At 39.1% G+C, this 18,263-nt stretch overlaps 1 protein-coding gene across 1 annotated transcript in view; it reads left to right on the top strand.

Annotated features, from left to right (window-relative positions):
• Window positions 1-722: 722 nt before the first annotated feature.
• The window catches only part of LOC135491568 (cytochrome P450 7A1-like), a 38,764-nt gene continuing 21,223 nt past the window's right edge, over window positions 723-18,263 (top strand). The window contains exon 1 of the mRNA XM_064777540.1: window positions 723-745. The gene's annotated coding sequence lies outside the window, so the exon portion shown is untranslated. The remainder of the gene's footprint in view (window positions 746-18,263) is intronic.

The following is an 18,263-nucleotide window of genomic DNA, read 5'->3' as shown; positions in this document are numbered from 1 at the left end:
TTTAAACAGCCCAGCCTATTGGCATTGCTCTTAATTTATAATAAGCCTAGTGACCAAATGACTGTCCAACACATAGTGTAAAGGGACTATCGATCTATTAGGAATTAATCTTTTCGCCATATGTCCACAGTTGAGTTCAATAATGTATTGAATGCCTTGTGTAAATAGGTTGGCTGTGTCAAGCAATGTTTAAACTGATTTTCCGCAGCACTTGTATCTTCAGTATCTAACTTGTGATCGCATTTTTATCAACATTAACAAGTTACATCCGCGGTTACTCCGGAAACTGGGAACACCTAAGAATGCATCGACATATCTTCATCCACTTTCACCTCACGCCACCCATCTTCCCCTATAAATAAAGTCAAAACAAATATGGCGTGTGTTTTTTAAGCGATGTTGCGTGTCGGGGTGGTCCACGATTGTTGCTCTCGCCATGGTTCTACTGTTTCCCATGAGCTCAACCAAGGGGACGCTTGAAAATAACTTTTTTAACCAAGTAAAAGCTGTATCGTCTGCTTGTTAATTGGGATCATATTGTTGTTTGGTGTACACGTTCAGATCATGCAGTTCTCACGATGTATTCATCATCGTCACGCAAGAAACATACTAAAAAGCGTCACATCGTTACCACCCATGGTACGAAATATGAATTCGTATTGTAAAAAGGCATGGTAATCATATAATGATGATTCGCCGAGGGTTGCTTATTTCGGATCAGAATGATTCGTGTCTGGTACCCAAGGTGAGTACCCTCCAGTTCGTCGATTTCCACCATAGCCCGATATTTAAAGCATATTTGACCAAATTCACAAGAATTGAGTTCCAAATTATATGGTATCTTTTACTGCCATTTTCAGAGAAACAAGAAACTTGTGATAGGAATTGATGTAAAGTAGCGTAAACATGTGGTGTTTCATGCCAACTGAATTCTCTATTTACTGTAATTATGTTATCCAGTGACTAGTGTCTCCGTGAATACCTCGGTGTAGGTGTCGGGAAGCTTGTGGTCCATTCCTTCGCACGCCTTTTTGACAATGAGTTCAGTTGTAGAGGTATGAAATAATTATGGTCTACAGTTCAGTTCAGGCTGGACGATTAGGTTATTGACGAAACCCGGAATGAAGACGAAACGAAGCGGAAATGCAACGAAATGAAATTATCAGAATCATCGTAATGAAAAGGAAACTTTAAAGGGAGACCAAAGTCTAGAACCCGGTTAGTGGTCAGATAAGGTTACACGAAGTTTAGCGTCGTCTTTCCTATCTCAGAGTACATCATGTAATTTGAGCCTGTCCGATGTATACGTGTATATCTATTGCTGATTCGAATACAGCCCGGTTCCTAACTGTGGATAGTCACCCGAAAAGACCACTGATTTGACCACCTCCTACCTATAGTCCTCCTTTAAAGTGATGTCATCAAGATGTCTGTGTCAAATGCATCTATTGATATTTTGTAAACCGACCAGCAAATGTACGCCATGTTTTACAATCCTGTTTCTTTATGATGGCGGCTTCGCCAGAATTATAAAAACGTTCCTATCGTGCTTCGTTCAAAGCCCTTTCGATTGTCGGATCAAGTTCCGAGTTCCCCGCTGTTTTATTTTGTCGAACTAATTAAATAGATCTGATGGTCTAGGTTCATCCACGACTACCACCCACCGGATCCCTTTAGGCAATTTCCTTCATTTTCTTCGAGGTATTTAAAGTTTAATATGGAACACCGGGTTGTCGTTTTGGTAAAAGGAGCGCAACAGACGACCTGTCGGCAGCCACCTAGTGCAACAAAACGCCCGTCTGTTGTCAATTGATTGTTAACTAGCCTGAATGATATCTGCGAGGTGTCGGCCCTTTCGAATTATTTCACGTCAATTAAAATCATTCTGAAACGTTTGGCAACTCCATGTCAAGTCCATTCATTGCGATCCGCTGTCGAAATTCCTGGGAAGTCCTTTTTAGAGATCATCTCACCTCAGTTTTGTCACCATTTCCATGTCTGTCGAGCAATTAGTCGTATATTTATGTATTTCTATATTCACAACATGACCATAACCCACCAGGCGCCTTTCTCCTCACCGCCACAAGGTGCTAAAGATCAGACAACGCCGGCAGGGAACACAAATTTGACAACAATCACTTCATTTTCCAATTTAATCGTTTAACTTTGGTCTTAATGGTCTCCTGTGGCGGTTCCTCAGCCACGGATGCTTGTCATAGCAGTCATGTGCCCAATAGATCGCTTTGAAAGAGCTTATTAAAATGAAACTTATTTGACAACAAAATACTAACTTATCATCAGCCCAACAACAATAACTATAATTTGATGGCCTGCTAACAACAGATTCGTGCTACCAATTAATGATGGATTCAGTCAAAAATGGACCCTGACTGTCACATGACCCATCATGCCCATGAAGGACTCGTGTAATACTGATGAATATTTGCTCCTATAGCCTTATGAAAGTGAAAAAAGAGAATATATCAGTAAAAATTTGAATTCGTCATGAGGCTAATGGTGCCTATCCTCCAATGCCTTTGGCGTCAGGAAGCAATGGAAAGGCAATGGAAGTCAGAGGAAAGGTAACTGCGGTCTGAAGGCAATATATCGGCGTCATTGGCGAAGACATCGGCAGTGAAAAGTAAAAGACAGAGGAAAGGCTACTGCAAGCGGAGAGCGAAGAGACGAGGCTAGGTTGGACGCAACTTTATCACCAGACTGCTAGTGTCGCTGGTCAACTAGACATTGCATTTTCTGCTGGTCCCTTCATCTATTTAAGTTTTGATTTAACTATCTCTTTAAATTCATTATTGGAAGATCTCTGAGCATGTTCTGTTCAGGTTTAGTCACTGTATATCTCCTTTCTCTTGTTGTACCTTGAGAAGGCTTTGATCTCGACCATGAGTCGCGCATCCATCAGCCGTTACAAACGGGCCGTGATTTAAGACAGGTAGACCGCAGGCTCTTCTTAGCATTCCTAACCTCATCAGATAATAACGAATAGCTGACTTCGTTTCATTAATGCAAATTACTAGTACCTGGTGGTTTTTTGCGGGATGTGTAATGGTTTTGTAGTGTATGGAAAATTGTGATGAGATACAGTTTTTTTTCGTTTTACAAATATATTTTCTGTTAGAACGGATCGATAGCTAATTTTGATCTGTTGATTCTAATACCATCACACGCATGTACCACATCTACCACATCCGGGACCTCACGGTGCAATGGAAGTCTGTGTTGCCAGAGAGAGTGTTCTTCGATCTGGTTGGAGAACGTGGTGTTTTTGGTCTGCGGTGGAAGCATGGTCTACGTTTGCTTGGCCACCCTGTATGCAGCTCTTGAAGAAACATAGTAGCCTTTTCTGTAGCCTCACAAACAGGTGAACTATGATGATAAAATACGCCGGCATGATGAAAGAGAAACCAAGTCATTCTTGCCGTATAAAGTTACCCAAGATCCACCGATACCTTCATATCAGTCTAAGATAGGACCGGCATATTAATTGTATTCTGTTTATCCGTGCCATAGAAATATGTTTGACCACTCTCAGTTATTTGTGTTACAATATTTATCAACGGTTTCTCGTTTGTGGATGTGTGGGTGAATAAGATAAATTTAGCAGATGAAATTTTAAGAAGGCGGCAATTCGTCACGATCGCGCAGATCTTATAGATATGGCCGCGCAATTTAGGTCATTCGGCCACTTCCTTCGGGTCACTTCAAGAAATTTTAACACTTTTTTTCAATATTTCCAATTTTCAAAACTGTATTGAGTCAACAGTGTTAAATATTTGCGAGTTGATTTATTAAATTGAAACCACTTTAGGCATTCAATCCAAGATGGCCACTGCATTTAAGTTTCAAATTCCAAACAGTGCCATTCTTTGCTATCAAACGTGTCCTTGCTCGATCCGAATGGACCACCCGATTGAAATTCACAAAACAAATATTTAAGTTTTAAATCACCAAAATATTTTACTGGAGCAGGTTTGCAGACAGTGTTGCTAATACAGAAATAGGTAACCCGACTTGCAGTCACGTGTCCTTGCGCTGCCAACATGACCTTGACCCGATTCAGATAAATTGTACTGACCTGTCTGATTATCGGACCGGCCAACAGACAGACAAGTGCTATTAGGTTGTTACAAAAACATACATACTTACTTTGAGGTAATACGTTTTTGGTTGTAAGTAACCACAATCATATCTACTTCAGGATTATTGCTTTTACTTGACTGTTGCTAATCAAAGTCAATGACCACACACTAGGAATACAATCTGTTCCGTTTGTCGGACAGCCATCTTACTTATTGCTTCAAGCTACCATGGACAGTGCTATACGTTGAGGAGTATAGGTCACACAATATAACACTATGAAGTTCAATCTGTTAACTGGATTTAAATGTACTAGAGATTGCCCGCGGTTTCACCATTTTCCAACAATGGCTTTTTACAATATAACACTGTTCGCTCTTATGAAATTTACTGGATAATGTCTACAGTTTACAGTTGTCCACAGCGGCTTCTTCAGGACTGATGTTGTTCACGATCGATCTCGCAATGCATCAGTCTTCTCACGGGAAGTTGCGAGATCGGACGTGAACAACATCAGTCTTGAAGAAGCCATTGTGGACACCTGTGAAACTGTAGACATTATCCAGTAAATTTCATACCAGCGAACAGTGTTATATTGTAAAAACGTCTCGATGACTGAAAGCACACATCTGTACTAATCGATCACACACTGACCTTGACCTCAGCCTTGGACATGCATTACACTTTTACTCTAAGGTGGAGGAGGATGAAAGGTATAGCCAATTTCGGCCATAGTGCATTGGAAACACTGGCAGACGTTCAAACTAAATATAGATTTCGAAATAGCCTAGTGTTCAGAATTGGCCTTCTGTGCAATTTGTGTAAAATAGCGAAACACATTGTTATACAGTGTACGTATCTTCATTCAAGAGGCCTGCCTGGGAAAAAATAATAATTACATAAGGCGAAATAAAAAGCCTGTCGAGCTGAAGCCTACACACAGGCAAATGATTCTGGTAAAAAGCGATTCAGAAATTGTATGGCGATTAATTTTGATAATTTCCATCATGCGATTTTTTGAACTTCTAAAAAACCTTTAGGCTAAATTTGGGGTCTAAATGTTTTATGTGGCCAAAGTTGATTAATTGTCTAATTAATTGATTCATTGTTTTAGTCTCGTCAGCTCAGTTATTCACCCGGAAGCAAAATGTATCAGAAAAATTTCATTATGGACGTAAAATATATATTTTTTAAAGAATATTATTTCTAATAATCAAAATTATCCATATGAGGGCGAAAAACATTCATAACCTATTGTAAGAAAGGATAATTAAAATGAATTATGTGGCCATGTAACAACCACAATAGTAAAATATGACGGGGCACTGCACTGTCCATCCACCTTAAAGTGAAGGATGTATCTGTGTTTATGCTTCTTGAATGTTGCGGTAATTTTGCTGGAGGTCGCGGGATTAAAAGACCAAATGATAACAACTCAATAACAACTTTTTCCTGTTTAAAGATGGTGGCTCAAAATGGCCTAATTTATGTGGGATCATGTTCCGTATGCACCTTTTTTCCGCTCTTCTTTACAGCGGTAATGTCATTAAGTTCCTGTTAATTTCAAGAAATTAAACTTGACAAAAAATATAGGTATTGGTCAGAGTATCGATAAAATGTTGTCAACAATAACCTAAAAAGAGACCAAGCAAAGCACCGACAGCGGTGGTCTGTGTTGTGGTTAGGCCAAGGTTCGGTTATGCTTATTTTCAAGAAATCAGGATATATAAACATCATTAAAGTCACTTTCCGTGTCAATGTTTTAGGATGTCGCAAACATATTGGCGACACGCATTATAATACGCCAACTACATGATCTCGAAACAGCGGTTTCATCTGATGTGGTTAGCTGAGGTTAAATCGTTTAATGATACATGTACGTATGCGAAAAGTCATGACTATCACAAGGTTCGTGAGGGCGCGGAACGCCAAACTGTCCAATCTAATTTGCCGAGTATCTCTACGCCGCAAAACCACATCTGAGGTCCCGAACGTATGGCTGACTGTATTGTGGTAAAGTGATATTTGGTTTCGAGAAATTACACCATAAAAATATTCAGCATGGGCGTCGAAGGCGATCTTGTTTAACTTGCTTTGCGGAGTGTCCTGACGTCAAAAGCCACATCTGAGGTACCGAACACAGCGGATGCCTGTATTGTGGTTAAATAATGTTTAGTTTCGAGAAATGACGCTGAATAAAAATACATAGTTAGTGGGGACGCCAAACGCCATCCTGTTAAAACTTGCTTTGAGGAGTATCCTGATGTCCAAAAACCACATCTGAGGCCCCCCGAACACAGCGGCTGCCTGTATTGTGGTTAAGTGAGGTTAAATTTCGAGAAATACACCGAATAAAAATATTGAGGGCGGTCTTATAGGTTTATTGCCCGGCCAAAGTCACGAAGAACCTTAATGATGAAGGACGTCCTGCTCTTCAGACGCACACCAGGCCCGTGGGTTTAGAAATCCTCCTCGCCCCATCTGAACTGCCGGCGGAACCGGCTCCACTGTGATCGCGATGCCTTTAAACCGCGAAACCGGTCACTCACCCGCGACCATCAGAAGTCATCTTGCTTTTGATATAAAGAATAACATTATATGATGTCCTACTTGGAATTCTATAACAAACTGCAATGTGCGTTGACTTTATGATGTTTCTGATTCTGGTTGTCGGGTCTTTTGATGGCGATAATTTCGAGGTCTTTATTATCATGATTTTTTTAGGGCAGTAATTTTTCACAATTACGGAACCATCTTTTCACAAACTGCTGAATTTTAATTACCCCTTAATATTTTTTTTCTAAGAAATAGAAATTTTGCCTGCGTGCAGGTCACAAATCTCGGGTCTATCCTGCCCGGAATAGAGACTACACACGACTCTTCTCTGCGGCGGATGCATTCGTTGAAATATGGACGTTATGACCAGCATGGTCATAATGTCCATGTATAACTTGTGCTGTACAAATGAATCCCGCCGATTTTTTTCACTTTTACGAATTCAATTCTGTTCGATATATCACATCTTTCAATATCGTGAAAAACGAACCTTTAGAAATTATTTTATTACATATAAAAGTTTTCAAAACTATGAAAAATTAATGCAAGAAAGAGAGTAAAAAATGTGCAAAACAATAAAACCAATGTAACGGATTGTAATTAAGTTAGTCTAAGTTCAATAAATCATGATGGGAATATCTACTGATGATGATACATTTAGGTCTAAAGGCCTTTGGCATTTTTCAATTCCCTGTCAATCAGCTCAGAAAGTAAGACAAAATAGTTGCAGAAAATTCAATATATCTTATAAACAATGTATAAAAATTGATCTTTGCCAAAGGCCAAAAATAAACAATCGAAAAGAATTGTCTGTGAGCAGATGCTGTTGGTATTGTTATTTTAATCTTTGGTCTTTTAACCACAAGTATGGTTAGGTCTATGAATATTTCATAAGTCCCCCCCCCCCCCGCCCCCAGGTCAAGTGACACCTTTAGCAAGTTCGATTAATCACTCCGCGCTTCCCCTGGCACTCACCCAGGACTTATGGAGCATGCGCAATGGCTTTTCACTTTACGAACGATGTCACGACAGACCCGTGCTAAGTACATTTTCCGTTGCAGAGGTATACGTTTTAGTCTGAATGCTTCCTTGAGATAGTTAAAGTGATATTTTGAAGGTGGTGATATAATGAAGGTCATGAGACTCCTACACAATGCAATACCAATGTGTTGTGAGTTAGGGCGATTTTTATCCGAATCTGTTGAATCACAGTATCGTGGGTAAACCAACATCATTTTCGATTGAGAAATGAAAACATGGGTTTCATCAAGAATGGATAATAGAATCTGTCCTTGGTTACATCAATACTGTTTAGAAGAAAATGTGCCTAGCTGCACACGATGCTACATAATTGCGGGTGGAAGACCAAAAAGGTCATGTGAAAATCAACTCCCCTCAGTTTAAGATTGTCTCGAGGCCAAAATGGCTTTTATTCTTTTATATCTAGCATGTCTAGCCAAATTCGCGAACAGACCGTGGTAACTGCTTCTCAGGAGCTACATTGTTTTAGCCACAACAACCCAATAACTCAAATGTTGAAAAAGTCAACATATACAAGGTAGTTCCCAAGTCAAATCAAATTGTATCAAATAAGTTTATTGTGGCTTTAACATGACGTTTTGGAGCAGCGGCGGAAGACACAATAAATTGTTGAAAGATGTACAAGGGAAGGCAAAATGTAGTGAAGGATCTTATGCATGTATACGGCGTATCTCCACCGTGGCAAGTTTTGTATGATCAGAAAAACGAGACGTCATTGGTAAACAAATCTGTGACGTCACCAAAACTTTTGCCCTAAATGAACAATGTGCTTGCCCGTACCAATTCAACTGACTGGGTTATATCAAGAATATATAAAAACTGTTCGTCATCAATTCTTGGTTATATTTTTTCCCGAAGTGTGTTACATCTGTCTGTGAGTGTTTTCTGCCGGGATTACCTGTATCAGTGTATTAATCCCTATTCTGACTGGCTGCCTGGGCGCGTCAATTGAAATATGAAAATTCTTGACATTACGAGGAAATAAACCTTAACTCCTTTTCGAATATCACAGCATTATGTATGCTATTTCGTCTGATAAAATATACTGTAAACAAATCGTGCTTACAATAATCAGTTGTCAGAAAAAAAATATCTCATCAATATTATCCAACCAGATTGCAGTAAACAATCACGTGACTTGGATCGTCTGGTCTTCACATCATGGCGGATGCGTCTAGGTGAATATGGGTTACGATTATGAAAATAATTTATTCGACTTGATTAAATAGTTGACCTTCAAAATACATGAAAATTGCTGCCGACCATGGACTGATTTTAAGCCTTAAAAATCACAAGAATTTTCGCTTGCACCAGGCGAAGTGAATGAGATTATTAGCTAAACCGAGCGGCTCTTGTTTAGTCCACTGCATGACTCGGACGGTTCGGGTGAAAACACACTGGATAATTCCCGGTAAGTAATTTTTCCCCGAAATAATGCCTCTCACGAATAACCATTTCATAACATGACAAAATATACGCTCAAAAAATATATAGAAAAATAATTTGGCATCTTTTTTGACCCAGCATGTCATGCAATGCCGTAAAAGACAGTTTGAAATTATATTTATTGAGAACAGTTCATATCAGTTTTATTCTTCTGAGGCTTTGACAAAACCAAATTGGAATATTTTATTCTTGAATTTTAGATACGCTTATGTCTTGATCAAAATTTTCCCTTTTGGAAGGATTGTTTTGAATTCAGGTCAAGTCGTCACACACTTGCTCTGAGAGATACGGAAAAAATTACTTTCGACAGGACATAATGTGTACATTACGCAACTTTGCCCCTTACCTCGCAAACCTAGCTCAATTCACCGTCTATTGTCTTTAAACAAAGCCCGTTCACACCTAGGCCTAAATTTCATTGTTCTACTGTCATATCAAAGGGTTATCAGGGCAAATCTTTATAACATCGACCCCAGCCAATCAGTTTTCGCCTAAACCAGCACGGGCAAATGAAAGTAATATAACTTTTTATGTGAGGGACGTCGTGTACAAAACCAAAGAAGGCACTGGAACCATTCGTGTAACCATCTAGCTACCTGTTGCTGACCCAATTAGTGAAGATTCTGCCAAAGCGCTCAGGGAGAGATACTTTTGAAAACGCGATGTCTAAAACCCTCATGTGGTGTACGCAAGATATTTTAGGGTTGGACTCATATGTTATTTTCATGAAATATTTCTTAAATTATGTTTATGTATTAATTCATAATAAAATGACACATTCCTACCAATTATGTAGATCTTGACCTCTTAAAGATGAATGTCGAGTTGAATTTAATACCAGCCAACTTGTTTTACAGTACGTTCTCGTGGTTGAGTGTTTTGGAAGGATATAGTGACGATGTCACTCAAACAGGGTTATGAATTCGTGAATGATACTTTTAAACTTGCATAAAATACTTACTATCCATTTGAAATGTTTCGATTATAGGCCTAAATGACTTTACAGGTTCTTCAAAAGCTCAAACACCTTTTATCCAAGAGTGCAGGAGATGCTTTCACCTTAAACTCAACTGACCTAATAACGTAAAAGCAGTGTAATTTGTCAACACGAGCAATTGCGATTCGTCTCTAAAAGGTAGAATTGTCAGAAAGGCTGACATCGTCCCATTCGTACTTCAGCTAAATGATGAACATCGATGGTCCTTAAAATCTAGTGCAACTGGGTACAGTTAAATAGTGACTTCCGTTTTTTAGACAACAGCCGGTGTCATATATAATGTTGTCTTTTCTGTGATATAGGATGGACACACTCGGGTGAAAAGTATATCTGTCAAGCGAAATATACTTTTGAAAGTCGGTTGGTGATACAAAAGCATCCTTGAACTTTAACATTGATTGCTCCACTTGATACCTTATTTTAACCGGCCCTCAGATTGTATTGAGAATTTAGGTCAGCTAGTTAGCTAAAATCCTGTGATATCAATACCGTATCTATTTATTTTTTGGTAATATGGTACAGAAGATTGACCGAAGAAAGAAATTGATATGATGTCTAGTTTCGACTTTGGAAGATTTGAACAAAAAATGATAATCTAGTTTTGACTTAGAAAAATTTGAACAGTAAGAAGAATCTTCAGTTTCGACTTAGGAAGATTTGAACAGTGAGAATAATTTTCAAATTCGCCTTAGAAAAAATTGAACAGTAAGAACGATCTTCAGTTTCGACTTGGGTAGATTTGAACAATGAGAATAATCTTCAACTTCGCCTTAGGAAAAATTCGACAGAATAATCTTCAGTTTCGACATAGGAAGATTTTAACAGTGAGAAATATCTTCAGTTTCGACTTGGGAAGTTTTGAACAGTAAGAATAATCTTTAGTTTCAACTTAGGAAGTTTTGAACAGTAAGAGAAATATCCAGTTTCGACTAAGGAAGATTACAACCGAAGAACATCCTACATTTGTCCAGGACACTTCGGATTCAAACATTTCACCTGCAAAATATTTGAAAAAGTTTACGATGTGGAAATATGGGTCAAAATAAACCGAATCGTACACCGATAAAAACATTAGAAAATTTATCAGCCGCGAAAACACATTAGGGTTGGATCCGCTGATTTGGTGATAAGAATAGGGCTTGTTGCTTTTTCTAATTAGGCCCATTCTTTGGACAAAGTCAGGTGAATTCCTCTGGAATTGGTTTCCAATCAGTTGGAAAGAAACCTATTCGGTTCACACGCCTAAATGTTAGGATCTTTGATATTGCTTATATTTTTTGTTTTCTATCAAAGCGATCATTGTTGATGTTATATAGTGTTCTCTCGCCACGCTGACGGGGATTTCGGCTGTTACGTTCGCACAACGTCTGGCCGTCTATTACCCAAATAAATCCGAACACAGATATAGGACAATAAGCTAATCATTGTAATTATGACAACTGCGAGTATAAAGTGCCGTTAGGCTGGTATGTTAGTTAATCTTCTCTGGTCAACATTTGTTTGGTAATGTTACGATATAAAACATCCAGTTTGTTTCTATTAATCAAGACCAACGTTTTTGCAAAATATTGAGGAGCTGCTCGTACGGTGATATGCCTTGGATTCAGAGAGGGCCTATATTTATTGTTGCGACGCGATATGTGCAGAAAAATTGAGCCATGGCCATTTCGGAGCAGAAATGTGGATTATAGTTTGCATAGGTTATCAACAAATGTGTACTATGCGTTTCGGGCAATATTATCTTGGCAGTCGGGCAAAAACAGGACAACTATAATTTTGGACATTTGATCGTCGTAACTTATTTTTTGCCGTAAAAACACTATTTCTTTATCAAGGAAGCAAAATGCCAGGATAGTCAGAAAATGACATATGCATGAAATTCATATATTTTTAATTTTTCAAATTTTTGTCAGAAAATTATACAGCGATCAAATCCTGGTATCGCAATAGAAGTATAAAAATCAGATGACCAATTTTAGCTATTTCTGTTTTTGAATGCCCTGCAGCGGGCAATACTGATAAATCGTCGTCAATCACGTGATAACTGCGCCAAAGTCGCGTGACTTCCGGTCGTTTGCGAGTGAAAAAGAAAAAGTGTTGCAAAGAATTTGATGATCACAAAAAGATTCACTTGCTTCTCTTGTTGTGTGATGTAGCAGAGCAGACGTCATGAACGGGTTTGGAATGCGATCTATTCATGCAGGGTCAGACAAGTGGGGGAGGGGACACAGAACGTGCATGAAGAAAAGTTTTATCAGCGCGACCTTTCAAACTCCTCGAAAAAATGACACCGCATGCAAACACCCAAAAATTGCTGGGAAAATCTGTCTATAATTTGCTTCAGAGTACTCAATCTTGGCCATGTTTGGTCCGATTCTGGCAAAGTATGTATTGGCTTTGGACTTTGAAGTTTCTGATGAAAATAATGTAGCATTTTGTTTTAATACATTTGTATTACATTTTCTGTGCGAAATCAACAAATATCACAGTGCCAATTCTTCGTGAAATGGACTATAAGTTGTTTCACATTCAAACAGGCAACTATTCTTCAATCGCTGTTAAACATTATATCATGTTAAAAAAATTATGTTACACAAGATATGTGGCTTATTTTCAAGCTTGTTACATTTTGAATGCAAGCAATTTCTCAAAGTGCAAGCGCGATAAACAACAGATTGTTTGCAATTTTGTGCAGTATCAAATGCGTGGTTCTTTTGCGTATCATTCGTTGGTATATTTCAGACTGATGTATAATGATGTTCTATAGTTTGATGTAGTTAACTCTGCAGCGGAACCCAAAGACACTTGGTACTAAATAAACTGTTCCCGTGATGCTTAGGACATTCGAGAATCCATAAGGTTACTTGAGGTCAGAATAAACGAGCACAAAACATCGGTGAAGAAATGTGACATGAAATCAGCTGTTACTTAATACCTGTCAACAAATTCCATGCGACTTCATTGAAAAGATTTGTTCAAACGTGGAAAACAATAGTGTCAGAAAATGCATGAGGCAATTCAGATAAGGAGGATTAGGCCCATGCTCAATAGGCATCAGGGTCTGTGTCGGCCTTATGCGTATGACCGGACTATTCAAGCAGACAATTAAAGCTTCCCTGCACATACACACATTGTATGCAAGTATACACACTTCGCCAGAAGACGCCTTGGAGGATGCACGTTGCACAGGCGAACGCTTTGTACACTGTGTGCCTCAGCCCTGGCAATTTTTCCCTGTATGTTCATTTTGCTTGTCTTGATGAAGAATACTTGAAAAACTACAGCGTTGTGTACAACTGCATTTCTAGTTTCCTGAGGCACCAGTAAATACAAACATCGTAGGCCTACCCATTTAAAGTGAAAATCCTCAACCACGAGGTTGCACTGTGTCGTTACAAATAAGGACAGATTACTATTTCCGCGCGTGATATTCACGTTCGATTTTGAGATATTATCTTGTGTACTGATCACTCATCTTGTTTTTTCTACAGTGAGTCATTGCGATTGGAAGTCACCCGTGATCAATGTGTGTATTTAAAGCCATTTACCCGATCACAGCAAGAGAATTTTTTCAAATTTCGTACACCCGTGACACACACCATACGCCAAGTAGACAATACACATGTACAACTCTTGGCGCACAGGCCGTATACAGATGTTTGCATAGATGATGCACATAACTGTGTATAACGCGTACACTTGTGTTCTGTTTCCGGTTCAGGTTATTGTCCTATTTTCTTCCAACAGGTTTTGTTAGAAATATTGGCTAAACATTGTGTTTCTGTGTGGTTAATAGAGCGGTCGGATTTCGATGTTGATACTACATGTGTTGTAAGCCAAGCTGCTCGACGAGTCTGCGGGGGAATAATTCAAACTCACAAATACACAGGCGGTTCTACCTTTATAATTGCTTCGTGGAATTTCCAATCATTTTCTAATCAATTATCTAGCTGAAGAGAAACTGTTGAATGTAAACCACAGTAATTGTCATACTGTTTTCCATTTCAAGTGTTAAAGGTTCACTCATTTCGAATTTGAAAAATTTCCAGGTAATGAATATATTTTCAACAATGCTATTGTGAACAGACCGACGATATACAAAAAACTACGAAGTCCAAGTTTCAACGAGTTTGCATACTATACGTTATGGTATAGAAACTGCAAACGGCAATGTTTTATCTGGTCACTTGAACCACAGCAGTACACAATGCACACGAACAGCAAAGGCCGTATTTCTTTTTATGTAAAATTTAAAAAAATAATCATAAAAAGAAAGCTAGTGTCATCGAAGCTCATCGATCCAGGAATTAGACATGTAAAATAGCTTTTTAACTTGTCTCTCAGAACTCTGGATCCTGAGAGTTTAGAGTTCTCAAGCTAAAAAAACTATTCTGACAAAAGAGCCTGTCCAATGCAGTCCGTATGTGACCCCATGTATTTCCTGCGCTATTCTAATTCACTGGCAAGAATACTGATTATGAGCGTAATGCAACCTTTGAAGAAACACGTGTTTGGTTTGTTTTCGACTGTCCTTCATCACAAAAATAACTGTGAACTGCGAACTCTAGATAGCTTTTCGTGTTGTCCAATCAGCTACTTTGAATGCTGCGTCACCGGATTAGTGTTTACAAACGAACCAATGGATGAACGTTATTTTCGAGAGACCGTTATTCTCAGCCAAAAGATGGACGATATTCGAAGGCTTGTTGATTGAATTTGTCCAAATAGCCTCGTACATTACGAATATATATTTTAATTGACACGGAAGTAATTGAAAATATTACAGGACAGTCTCCTTTTAATAGTACTTATAACTTAAGTATCACAATATATGTCATGTTTATTTTTAAATGTTTTATATCCATAAATCACTGTCAGCCACTCATCACTCGTGATTTACGTGTCAGCTGTAGAAAGTCTAATTGTAAATAATTACGTCACAAATGCGATTTACGACCTTGGCCAGCGGTTTTGTTACATGATAGTACATTGGCCTATAGTACGTTCAGTGAGCTGGAACGGTGTGTGCGGGGGATAATACGGAAGCTACAGCGATTTTCGTTGAGAGAAAGTGAGTAAAATCTTTGACTAATTTCCATGCGAGTGCATTGATACATTTTGTGTACCACGGACGCTGTCAAGAAACTCTGATTTGCCTTGGACTTTACCCTTCCCTCCCCCTACCAATGCATGACCTCTCTTCGCTAACCTCCCCATTCAGAGGTCAATGATCCTTTCAAACCTAAACCGTGACCTCAGAGTGACCAAGGCGTGACTTATTTTGCGGGCTCCTGACGCCAATCGGATGCTACGGCAATGTTGGTATTGTCAGGAACTGCCCCTAATGGTTTAGCAGATACTCGCGATATATCAAAATACTGCTTTGCCAATTTTCCTTTGATCTCTACCGCCCCGAGGAGGGAATCTCAGGAAGTCGTGCAAGGCTGAAATCAGTGATCCACAGAGGGATACCGCCCGGTGAAGATAATTGAGCAAATGGAAATGCCACTACAAACCTATATTTCACTTTTTAACAGTATCATGATTAAGATTGATGGAAAAGCAAGCTCTACACATAACCATAGTTTGTCTTGACCCCTTTTTTACTTACCAAAGAACTATTTTTTAGGTGGTATTTCAACTTTGAAAACCACATTACTTCAACTTAAAAAACCTTATAATATGAGCATAGTATCTCAATTAATAAAATTAAAAACAGCATTAGGCCTACTATCAACTTTGAAAACCCATTTGAAGTAATGGGTTTTGGTAATAGTCATGTTGTTTTATAACTTGTTGCTCAATAGTTCTAAAAAATGAAATATCTTCCTCTCAGCGTAGTACTTTAGAACTAGTAGCGAACGTATATATATCAATCATTTCTGCTTCACGAAATACTATAGACCTTATCCAAGCGCCTCTCTTTTAGAATGCTCATCGGGCCTATGATTGATAGGTCCGCCAGTTACTTCCAGACATGCAATGGAAACCCCGTCTCTAATTCCCCATTTACTATAAAAGAACATAATTGAAGATCAACAGGAAGCAATTTGACGAGATACCTGCTCGTCTACCTGTCCAGCCCGGGATCAAAGGCGAGGTTCCTTTGAAGGCTGGACTTCACAGGGGCCGCCATCTGACCTCTTTCTTCCCGTACTATTATGTATTGGCGGCGGGTGAATGAAAACTACTTGAAGGTATGGCCTCTAAGGTGAGGCAAGAAAAGGCTCCTTCACATGTAAGATCCGGTTGGTACTACATTTATGCTTTGACTGATACCGCAAGTAAACAAGTCAAATAGTTTAAAAAGAATCTAAAAACCGAAAAAATCCTCAGGAATGCCGTCATACCCTTTTTTGCCCCTTGCCTCGCAGTGAGGAATTTAGGCCTTGCCCTACACACGGTATATTGACTTTAAACAAAGCCCGCTCGCACCTTGGCCTCAATTTCATTGTTCTACTGTCTTATCAAAGGGTTATCAGGGCAAATCTTCGTAACATCGACCCCCGCTTTCATAGGGATCGATAGGATTGAACCTACAAGGGCAAATAAAATCGCAATGATTTAGGAGTGAAAAGCCCTGTATCTCTGGATGGTTTTGTGTAGTAGTCAGGAAGAATTCACCCCAAAGAATAAGCACTGAAACTTGTAACAACTGTAAAATTACTATCGACTTTGCTTTGCAATAACCGTGGCTCCGGAGAATGAACTGCTGAACCAAATCGACGTATCTTTCGGACCGATTCCCTTCTAGAAAGATTCTCCATTCGCTGGTACATGTACATGTACTTGCATTGAGTCTGCAGCCGGGACGGGATAGTGTATGCGCATGTATGTTCGTCCATTTCATTTTGCCGCTCACAAGTACAATGATGTGTCCACTCCTATGTCACTCCTGTGCATGCCGGTTGAACCAAAATCATCCAGACACTTTATCCCAGACAAAATACGGTATTTCTAGTGGAATATCATTTTTCTTTTATTCGCTACTCAAACAATAATAATCGAATGATTTAAATCAACGTTGTCCATAGATTCCCATTAAAAAAACGAGTCAACATTCGCCTTACACCACTTTGGGACACATTTTCCAGTCGAGGACCACTTCAAGTCGTTCAACCTATTCAACCCAGAGAATAGCCAATGCTCACCGTCAACAAATTATGGCAGGTTTTCATGATAAACCGTGTCAAATTGGTCAAAAGCTACGTAAACTGACAGATACAGCATTCTCGCGTCTGCTGCACGTCTTTTTCGGACAATGCAGCGGCTGCCGTCTGGACAGGCCAACTGCGTCCAAGTGAGAAACAAGTCCCCATACATAACGTCCATTCTTGAAACCTGTGCATTAACAGCACACTCGGTGAAGGATAAACTCAGTATCAGGGACTGGAACTTGTTTGATAAATGTTACACCGGTCCCGTAAAACAGATTGAAAAAGTGTAGGAATTTCGCGTCCGACAATTGAACACTCAAATATCGTAAAGAAGTGGATACTTTTTCTCCGGCTACAAGAATTCATGGAAAAGTTTACGAGACCGGGAGCTAGCGAGGAGTGGGAATAAGAAGCCGCATGCCGGATGCCTCGAGAAAATAGTAAGTCAGGCTAGACGTAGTAAAACATCGCTCAGACGAACTGACATTCTTCTTGCGCCATTCTTCCAGCCAAGGTCATCGCCAAAAGTATAACAAGGTCAGAAAGGTAGGCCTAAATTGCAGCAAATGCATGAAATTAACCGGGAAACCGATCGCGTTGACATTTTTCCTCGTTACTTTTCCGCGTGGTTTTCGTTTTCCAGTTTGGTTTTTTCGTCATTGTGTCAAGAGTGACTCAGGAAAACACGGAATGTGGGAACTAAAACAAGCAATGTAACAGATGCTGAGAAGCACATTAAACAACCAATCCCATGTGATCATAACAGCTTTTATGTAACATCAAAGAAAAAGGACATTTTTTTGCGATAGAAACCAACATTTGCGTTCTAAATGCTTGTTCCATTAAACGCTAATAAAACAAAGCATTCTCAGAAATAGACCAAAACGGCTATATATTGCACAAAATATTTGATAGAAAGGAAAATTACTAAATTTAAATGCCAAAGGCCACTTAACAACATATTATATGTA

Source organism: Lineus longissimus, chromosome 7, assembly GCF_910592395.1.
Source record: "Lineus longissimus chromosome 7, tnLinLong1.2, whole genome shotgun sequence".
NCBI classification, from domain to species: domain Eukaryota; kingdom Metazoa; phylum Nemertea; class Pilidiophora; order Heteronemertea; family Lineidae; genus Lineus; species Lineus longissimus.
Note: the sequence above shows the minus strand (reverse complement) of the source record. Positions and strands in the feature narration are given on the sequence as shown.